Source organism: Phaethon lepturus, unplaced genomic scaffold (assembly GCF_000687285.1).
Source record: "Phaethon lepturus isolate BGI_N335 unplaced genomic scaffold, ASM68728v1 scaffold15918, whole genome shotgun sequence".
NCBI lineage: Eukaryota > Metazoa > Chordata > Aves > Phaethontiformes > Phaethontidae > Phaethon > Phaethon lepturus.
Genome location: NW_010555635.1, coordinates 21,017 through 28,364, shown reverse-complemented (window position 1 = coordinate 28,364; position 7,348 = coordinate 21,017).

Here is a 7,348-nt window from a genome sequence, read left to right as displayed (position 1 = left end):
GATCCCGACACAAACCCTCGTCTGCTGCCGCTGCCGCCGCCTCAGACAGGCAAGAGGGGACGAGGGATGCAAAATGAGGAAACAATCTAAACTATAGCTCTGTGGGTTGTTTTTTTTTTTTTTTTTTTTTTTTTAATTTTTGCTTTGCCCTGCCAAACTCAGTTAATTTGAAACCCTGAGGGCAGGGAAGCGATAGGTTGGTGTCCCATCACCTACATGGCTAAGGCAAGCACTGTGCTGAGGGAAGGGGATACTTGTCCAAGAGCCTGAGGGGTGAGCTAGACGGATTGCACATGGGAGAGCCAGATGGAAAACATTTCTGAGCAACGGAGAAGAAAAGCGACCTCCCCTCCAAACAGCCCGAGTTACAACACCCCTCGGCTCTGACTGGGGAGAGGCTGCAGGGATTGGGGCGGGCGAAGCAGGACGCTGGGTTCGGCTGGGTAGCTCTGACGGAGATGCTGACATCCCCGACAATATATGGCCAGCCTAAACCACGGGATATCTTGTCCTTTTAAGGTGGGCGAAGAGCAAGCATCCATGCAGCAGCAGCACAGCCCCAGTCTGCCATCAATAGCCCCTGCTGTCACTGAAAAAACAGGGGCTCCTGTGCCGTACCAACTGGCCATGCAGATGCCCAGGCACCCATCCCAAGAGCAGACAATCTGTCCGGTTGTTCCTCCACACAGCATCATGGAAACAAGAAGGAACAGTAATAACGAGAGGAAGAAAAGCCACAAAACCATGCGGCTGGGCTGCTCGCTGGCAATTGGCGCCTGCAGCTGTTGGGGAGGGAGGGAGGGAGGGAGGGAAGGCCTGTCCCCATCCCTTGCCCTGACGGACAGCAGCTCAGCCAAGGGCAGCTTTGGACCTAGGACTTGAGATGAAAGTTTAAAGCAGACCTCTGGAGGGAGAAATGAACAAACGTTTCATCCCCTCATGCTTGCTCTTCACACGTAGCCAGAGCTGTGTGTGCGCAGCAGGACGAGTTTGGCAGGGAGTAGTGAGGGGCAGGATGAATCACGCCGAGGAAGATACAGAAAATCTCACATGCTAGTGCCCTGCTTCTTGTGCAGTGCCCTGATTGTGATCTTCTTCCTCCAGGACAGATTTAAAAAGAGCACCACAGAGGGCTTGAATGCACAGGCAATTTTACAAAAAAAGTTCTGGAAATAGGGTAAGCTAAACCAGGAAAAGACTCCTTTTGGAGTAGCTATGTCCCACATGGCGTTTCACCACTGTAACTGCATCCACATGCTAGCAAATTTCCTTGCACAGGCAAGCCCAAGGAGGGGAGCATCGGTTCGCTTACCGCAGAGCCTCCAACACATCCTTTGCAGCCCAACCCCGCTGTCCTTGTGGAAGATGCCAGTGCACTCTCTGCTTGGAGCACCATACCAGGTGGCATGCCAAAGCACTTTACGTCTCGCAAGATAATGCAGTAAAATGATGCATGACATGAGAAAAGAAAGAGTAGAAGTTACAGGGATTAAAACTCATTTCCTGGTGGCAGTGTTGTCAGCCATCATGATTTTATCACAAGCTCTGTAAAAATCTGATGGTGTTACATTACTGCATAAAAATACGGTAACTTTTTTTTTTTTAAGTCGAAGTTCTAGTTTTCCAAGTTGCGGAGAAAGGACAGAAACATTACATGCTCAGCAAAATACAAAAAGCAAACTAAAGTGAACAGATTAATTTTAAAGCCTCAAGCGTCGAAGGATAATCATGATCTCAGATGCCTGACCTGTAGTTTCTTAACACACAGGGATAGCAACACAGAGCGTCCCTTCTTTACACAGCACATTTCGTACCCTGGAACATATACCTTCCACAACTAAAATGGCTTTTTTCATTTTTAAAGAGGGAAAAGAATCACAACATCTCAGCACGTTTCTAACGTTTTATTTAAAAGCCAACACAGCTACACTCTAATGCTACTTAAAGATGAGAACCTCCACCAAATTACCAAACTCATTTTAAGCAGAAAGAGATTCAACATGGAAATATTTTGCAGAGAGAATGATTCAAGAGTTTACAGCTCTTCTCGCTGCTCTTTTCCAGGGAGCATGACTTGCTGACAGGATTAACTACTGCCAGGCTCACGAAGCTGGGAGACAGCTGCCACATGGCAGCCATTTATTACAAAGCTCCACTCCTCTAAAGTTAGGAAAGAGGCAGACTATTTCATCCGTGTTATCAGCAGGGTTCCTCTGCTCCACAGGCTTTAGTGACTAGGCTTTTTCTAAACAAACACCTCTTTTTCTCCCCCACCTTGTTAACATCATTATCTTCCTGTCTTCTGTTTCTGGTCAGCACAGGAACTGTTCCCCCCAGTCACACTTTCCAAACAACAACAACAACAAAAACCTATAATCAAGACAATTTAAAACATTCAGAAACACACATACCCCCTGAAATAGATTTTTTAATTAGAGAGTTTTAGCTTGAAATTTTAAGAGGGGAAACCACATGCCACAGGGAGGAAAGAGAGATGTGCTGGAGCAAAGGGATTCAGAAGTCTGCTGTACAACCCTTGCTCCCCCATCCACCCTACGAGGCATTTGTAATGTCAGCCTCCAACTGCAATATCCAAAGCGGCTACAGCTTTTTCATGTGCAAGATAACCTGTAATGCTCCTTCCTAGCTCTTATGCTCCTTCCTTTTAATGCTGCTTCCTGCCACACTAGGCAGACCCCCTGCAGACTCACAAGCCAAAGATGCTCCCCTGTCCTGCACCGTACGAGGCACAAATAGGTCTCAAGTCAACCACCTCCAGGTTGACCAGGAACAGATATACACCATCTACATCGTCTCCGTGTGACATTAAGCACAGATGACCATCAGTTGCCATTCTCCTGATGTTGTGAAGCAGAGTTAAAAGAGACAAGCTAGCTGTTTCATTTTACCTGGGGTTATTCCAGATACATATTTGCCATAGATGCCAGAGTACCACAAATCACTCAAACTGAGGTTTATTGCTTCCTCCAGGTGAAGGGAGAACCCAGCCTTGAGAAAAACATCTCTCTCCCATTACTGATGAACAAGTTACCAGAGCCTTGTGAGCACACCCACTGGCTTATACCAGCTGGGCAGGTAGCCTTCAGGGTTGTTTGCGGAGCTCTGAATTCTGAAATACAACATTTATTTCTGGGTTTAGTTAGGTGCATTAATTATAGCAGTAGATGGTGCTGGCAAGCCTCTCCTGTTGAGATCCTCACAGGAAAGCCACTAGGAAAATTTTAAACAGTAGCACTACTTGCCAATGGTATTCTTCAGTGTGAGTTTTCTTTCTATTTTGAAGTACACAGTGAAACTAACCTGTGGGAGGTGCTTCCTGCACACTGACAAAACGAAACAGCATCTGTTAATTTTCATAGACTGCAACACGCGTGCAAAAAAGGGCACAGGGATCCAGTTCAACAATTTCTTATGGAATTCAAAAGTCCCTCAGCTTTATCAGATGTACAAGAAGCCTTCTCAGAAAAGACATATCTCTATCTGACTTGAAAAAGACACATTTTCAAAACAAGCACTGCACACACACACACACAAATCCCCCTTCATCCACAACCACATCCAGCTGCTAACCTTCCAAGTTCCTTGTAGTATAGCTTTTGCCCTAGGACTTTAAAAGCCTAGCAGGCATTTCTAAAGGATTTTACAAAGTACACAGGCCCAGCCTTGTAAAAGCTCATGAGGAATCCATGGAGGTCATCATTGAGCTTAGACAGTCTGCAAACAGCATAATCCACGTGCTGATGAGGTAAGGAATGACCAAAGTCGGGTGGATAGGCCTCAAGACTTCTGCAGCGACTGGCTCCTCCGACAATGCTGTAAACCCTGGAGGAAATGCCTGCTGATCTTCAAAGCCCTTCAGTAGGAACAGCCTTAAGTTTCCTGAGCATGAAAATTCTGGTTATGAGGCAACAATCCTCTTTTGCACACAGAGAAAAATATGAAAACAAAGCAAACAAACAAGAAAATAAAATCCACTAAGGTTAATAACTGCAAATAACCAGCGAGACTGACCCTCTACTCTGCAATGAGCTGTCGGATCCATCCAGCAAAGTTTTGATGCTCCTCGGCACAACAGCCACACGGATCAAGCAGCAGCGTGCAATCTCTGCAGCTTTCCTTTTTCTATTCCAGGCAGTTCTCCACACGTGTAGACTCCTGGAACGCAATACTCAGTTGTTCGGACTAGGAGGGGATGCTACAGGCTGTAGCTGTTACCAGGTGTCCACCGTAACTATATCAAGACCATTGCAGTGCACTACACTGTCGGCAGAATTTTAGGTACAGCTTTCAGTCGCCTGATGGGCTGCACAGGCGACCACGAGTAAAGGGGAGTCTGGACACCTGCACACTGCAAAGAATTGCAGGAAGTTTATTTCAGGAACGCTGAGGAAAAAAAAAAAAAAAGACAAAATTGTGAACAGGTTTCTTCAGTAAGTGAAGTTTCAACTTGCTATTCCTCCAGCCAAAAACGTCTGCTGCTAGTCCAAAACCACCCCCCTTTTCCAAAAAACAATTCCACTGCTAGTGTTTCACACATTGCCATCAAGCAGATGATACAGACAATTCTTCCCACAATTCACACATGAAAAGGGTAACTCATTTCCTTCTGCTGACTCCCATTGACATATAATATACCAAAACATTATCCCAAAACAAACTGCTATGAATTATGGATAGGTTCAACCCAGTTCTGGGTAAAGCAGTAGTTGCAAGTGTTCACCATAGAGAAAAACAAATGACAACAACAAAAAACCTGACCGAGTAGCCTGTGTACCCACTAACACTCATCCCAATTTCTGAAGTAGGACAGCAAGAGTTTGCCAGTGGAACCTTGACTAATGACTTTCATATATGCCCACATAGTGAAGCAACACTGAAGTATCATAATCAGACCTATGAAATTGAAATTCATACTTAGAGGAGTGATGTTTCCACGTGAACATTTTCTCAGTCATATATACATACACACCCACACAGCTCCTTTCTTTTAATTCTAAAAAGGAAGTCACCTTGCTTTACAGTTTGAAACCAGTACATACTATTGCAATATATATAGTTACATTATCTTGCTGATGTCGCTTGGAATCTATGACCAGAGGTGCACAAGACCTAAAGTGTTTTAATAGAGCTACAAAAGGAAAAAAAAAAATAAATCTGATCTTATTCTTTGATTAGGTTACAACTCTTTAAAGGAACAAACTGTATTTCTACCCAACTGACAGATTCCATCCTCCAAACTTCATATAAAAATGATGTTCAGTCAGAGCAAAAGTAAAGGACAAAGAAAACCTCAACACCAGAACTCGCACTTTCACTCAGATACTAAATAGCAGGAGCTATTTTCCACTTCCACTTCAGAAATTATTGTTTTGTACTAAGTTTTATACACCTTATGGAACTCAACTGTTCAATATAAAGAGATATAAGAGAAGAATTTAGGAAATCGGTAGCCTTCTCAGCTGTAGAGCAGACAAGTGTGTATTTGAATGAGTTAGAACAAGAAAAAGCAAGCAAAACCACCAGCTAAATAAACTATTTTTCACTATAAGGTGAAAAACTTTTCTTAATCTACCCACTCATTTCACACATGGTAATGTGCCACTATTATTCTACCAAAAATTAGAAGAGAGTGACCACCAGATTTGTTTCACTCATTCCTTCATCTGAACTTCAAACGGGGTTTCTGAAGCTAGAAGATTTCTCCATCCCTACTTACTGGCAGCTGAAGACAGAAACTGGCCCCTTCCTCATCTGCTAGGGTCTGGCACGCCATGGAGGCTATGGAGGTAGGTGCTTTCATAAACAGAAGTGGCAGCAGCAGCATGTTCGGCATATTTCGCACCAAACTTGAACCGTTATTCAATACAGATTTTACATCAAAAATATGAAAGCTGACAAGTTCAAAGGTTCCTCAGCAAATATGCTCCTTTAGAACTTCCTAAAAATCTCTAAACGTGGATAATTTCTGAAGTAACAAGGTCTTTAAAATAGCAGTAAGCAAGCTCCCCGAAGGGTGGGGTAATTGGGAGGGTTATCACACCTCTTGGGGAAGTCACAGGCCATATCTTGGCAGTGTTTCATCCCTTCATATACCCAGGGGACTGATTAGTTCATGATAAGCAATTAGGCACCCTGGGGAGGACAGTTAACCGTCTTACTAAAACAGAAAGGCTGCACAAATGTAAGTCTCACTAGATTAAAGAAACACTATCTGAAGAACAGCAAATTTGTGTTTGTTCCCTTCTACTGGAACTAGCAAATATTACATTTTGCCTACATATGGCACACACAGATCTCAGAAATCCCAAAATTGAGCACGTACTTGCTGCTAAATTGGTAACAAATGCTCTGAAGCATATTCTTTCCCAAGACACCAGTGCTGTGATGCAGGAAAAAAGGAGGAGGGACCGAGGGGAGGAATACAGTAAATAATGATTAGATGACTTGAAATAGCAATCTCATTCATTTAAATTCTCTTCCTCATTGTTAAAATAATCCCCAACCAAGGATCAGCTGCAGAAAGCGGGACCTGGGAAGACTATATGCAGCTGAATACTGGTTTCAATTCAGAATGAAATCCCCAGTCAGCAGCAGCCCCACCATTACGCACCCTGCTCCTACAGAGAGTTCTGGGAAGCTCCTGCTGCTGTGAAGCTCACGGTGAGGCACCTATGCATACCACAATCCTACCCATGTTAAACATTTATCTCTGGTGAAGCAGAGGGACAAATTCACCTCTCGACTGCCAACTGATGTAGAAGCTCCAACACACACCAGAGCTGCCGATGACGCTGCTTCTGACTTACATCAGGCCCAATGTATTTCAAAGTACTTCAACAGCTTAAAATATGAAGGAATGCTTTTCAGTAAGACGACCCCCTGTTCTTTTCTGTCCTTTTATCTTTTCTTAACAGTTTGCCATCCAGTGATAGGAGGGAACCCCAGCTGCATAGCCTGAGCTTTTATCTTCTGCTGACCATGCAACAACACAAAGCTCAGTGCTGGATTTCCTGCTGCTTGCCTAAAGGGGCTGTTCAGCTTGTTTAAATATTACTTGCCTTGGGAGCGTTGGAGTTGTGCCCAAGCACTGCACTGTATCTTCCCAGCATCCATTTCAGCATGTACTTTAAAGGTCTTTAGGTTCGATGTACTACGCTCTCCCTCCCTACGGGAGGAGCCTGATGCCTCTAGAAAAAAACAGAAAATCCACCCAACTCCTCCTTCTCTCCCCATTTCCCCCATTAATCCCCGTGCCTCATTCCGTTACACAGCTAACAGAAGTCCCTCTTCATCCCAAAAGCATGCAAACATATTTAGTCCAGTAAAC